This window comes from Psittacula echo, assembly GCF_963264785.1.
Source record: "Psittacula echo genome assembly, contig: SCAFFOLD_33, whole genome shotgun sequence".
Taxonomy (NCBI): Eukaryota; Metazoa; Chordata; class Aves; order Psittaciformes; family Psittacidae; genus Psittacula; species Psittacula echo.
In genome coordinates this window covers 115,741-118,981 of record NW_027664160.1, presented here as the reverse complement: position 1 = coordinate 118,981, position 3,241 = coordinate 115,741, and positions in this window count along the sequence as shown.

Here is a 3,241-nt window from a genome sequence, read left to right as displayed (position 1 = left end):
AAGCAGGTTCCTGAAGAGGCCAAAGTCTGCTCTCTTGAAGTCCAGGGCAGTGAGCTCGCTGCACGCTCTTCTCACTGTGCTGAGGATCTCAAATTCGACCATCTCATGATGGCTGCAACCAAGGCTGCTCTGGAGTGTCACATTTCCAATGAGCCCTTCCCTGTTGGTGAGCATGAGGTCTGGCATGGCACCCCTCCTTGTCGGCTCCTCTATTACTTGCAGAAGGAAGTTATCTTCCACACAATCGAGGAACCTCCTGGATTGCTTGTGCTGGGCCGTACCATTGCTCCAACAGATGTCAGGGTGGTTGAAGTCCCCCATGAGAACAAGGGCCTGCGAGCGTGAGGCTCTTCCTATCTGTCTGTAGAGTGCTTCATCCACAGAGTCCTCTTGATCAGGTGGTCTCTAGCAGATGCCCACAGTAATGTCTCCCATGGCTGTTCTCCCTTTAAACCTGACCCATCAACTCTCTGTTGACTGCTCACCTGTCCTCAGACAGAGTTGCATGCTCTGAAGCCATCACAAAGGCCTGGCGGTCGCTGTGGAGACACCCATTGTGACGGGGCCCCCACGCTGAGCGTTGGGTATTTAAGGAGCCAGAGCCCTGCAGTAACCAGTGCAGAGGAGACCCCTCCCTCGGGAGGCTGCATTTCCCGTGGCTGCCCTGCGCATCCAGGTACATGTTCTTTGACTTTGCAATCCTGTTTTAGTGTTGCCTTGAAACACATGGTGGGTGCGTGCTCTAAAGGGAGGAGAAGCTGTCAGGAGATGTGCTGGTGCCATCCCAGCTGTAGGAGCAGGGGATGGGTGAGGAGGAGGCGCTGGGCTTGTTCCTGTGCTTGGAGCTGAGCTCTGCCTGCAGAGGTGCTGGGGGCGAAGCAGGAGCCTTCTGTGTGCAGGAGCTGCTGGTGTCAGAGGTGCTGAGAAGGTGTCAGGGCAGGAGAACTTCTACCTCCCAGTCAGAGCCTGCTGCCTCGGACAGTCCGTGGGATCTGTCAGGGGGACTCCCTTGGTTTCTCTGTGTAGATAAGGAGGATGATGATGTTCTGCAGAGCAGGGCTTCAGTATGCACTGTGCGATGGCCAGTGTAAGGCAGGCCTTTGTCCCGGGGCTGGCTGCAGGCTGTGACTGCGGGTGTGCAGCGAGGGGTGCCCATCTCTGTCCTTGCGAGCAGGGTCGCTGCAGCCTAGGGGCTGTGTGCAGGGGCAGGAGCTCTGCCTCCTGCCAGGGTCAGCACTCAGCTATGAGGATGAAAGGCACGGACCCAGAGGTATTTGCCAAGCACATCTGTGTTTGCCTTGCAATTACATTAGGCGAAAGGTCTATCAACATCCTCTTGCCAGTTCCAACGTCCTTGTTCCTTGCCAGTTCCAACATCTTCCAAGTACCAGTCAGGGACGGGTCACTCCTAATTGCCTGCTGTGGTTCCTCCTTCCCATGGTCTCTGACAGTTTCGATGCATTCCAACCCCCACACTCAGCCTGCCCGGGAGCTCCCCACAGTGCTGGGGGAGAAGCTCGGGGGGAAGGAACAACACCTGGCAGGAAAGGAAAGGAAAGGAAAGGAAAAGCGTTCTTGTGCACTGGAGAAGGTGCTGTGTGAGTCAGGGCTGCTCAGAGCTCCACATGACTCTGAGTTCAGAGGGTCCTTCTGAAAGACACTGAGGCAGCATTTGCCTTCAAAGGAAGGATTCTGAGCTCTGATGTTTTCCACTCTTGGTGGGCAGGTTGGGCAGTGGGAGCTGGGAATTTCCTTCTCTGCTTTGGAGAAGGCACCGAGAGTCTTGTCAGGACTTGTGTGAGCTTCTCCTGAGACCCTGCACAGGCAGAGATGCTCCTGGGCAGAGCCCTGCTGCCGGGAGGGGTGTGCAGGGCAGAGCTGAGCACACAGCCCATGGGATGGGCTCTGGGAGCACTGAGAGGGAGCAGAGCTGGGCCCAGAGCAGCAGCTCCTGGCAGGGACAGCTCCAGGCGGCAGAGACATGGGCAGGGAGTGGGGGGAAAGTGCAGCCCAGGCCTGGGGAGGGTGCGTTCAGGCAGCTCTCTTGGTGTCTGGCACTGGAGGTGGCTGCTGGCCATGCTCTGCTGGGCACAGTCCTTTGCTTCTCCCCATGAGACCTCCGTCATCTGCTCTTTGAATCATTGCTCCCCTGCTCTCAGCACAGGATGCTTGGTTGTTATTAAGATCAATCTGTGGTTGAAGGCAACTTAAAAGCACTGCAAGTGGAAGCAGTGGTCAAATGGGAAAGGACTCTTAGTGGCTCTGGACTAAGCTAGAAAGAGCTGAGAACTTCCAACTGTATCAATACTCTTCCCATTTTCAGTCATCCGTAGAATACTTTATACGCCAAAGGAAAAATGTCAGCAGTGTTATACTAGGAAATAAAGAACACAGACAAAAGGATTTTTGATGAGAAAATGAACATGAGCCAGCTGTGTGCAGTCGCTTGGGGTATTGTGTGCAGTTCTGGTGTCCTCAACATCAAAAGGACATGGAACTGTTGGAGCAAGTCCAGAGGAGGGCCACAAGGATGATCAGGGGACTGGAGCACCTCCCATATGAAGACAGGCTGAGAAAGTTGGGGCTGTTCAGCCTGGAGAAGAGAAGGCTGCGTGGAGACCTCATAGCAGCCTTCCAGTATCTAAAGGAGGCCTATTAATATGCTGGAGAGGGCCTCTTCACTAGGGACTGTAGTGATAGGACAAGGGGTAACATGCTCAAACATAAACAGAGGAAGTTTAGATTGGATATAAGGAAGAAGTTCTTGACTGTAAGGGTGGTGAGGCACTGGAAGAGGTTGCCCAGGGAAGTCGTGAATGCTCCATCCCTGGCAGTGTTCAAGGTCATTTTGGATAGAGCCTTGGGTGACATGGTTTAGTGTGAGGTGGCCCTGCCCATAGCAGGGGGGTTGGAACTAGATGGTCTGAAGGTCCTTTTCAACCCTAACTATTCTATGATTCTACAATTCTAAGGCCATGCCGAGCCTCTCTTGTGCAGCCCAGACTCATCCGAGTCAGAAGTACAAATAGTGAACTTTACAATCAAGTTGGAATTTATCTGCTATCCCTTGTGATTATCAGAGCTGGACAAAGCACTGCTTCAGAGCAAACCTGACTCCCATCCAACCTGGCCTTGAACACTGCGAAGGATGGGGCAGCCACAGCTTCTCTGCTGGTTAGGGTTCTCTGCTGGGTTAGGGTTAGGGTTAGGGTTTTAGGGGGTTAGGGCGTTAGGGGGTTAG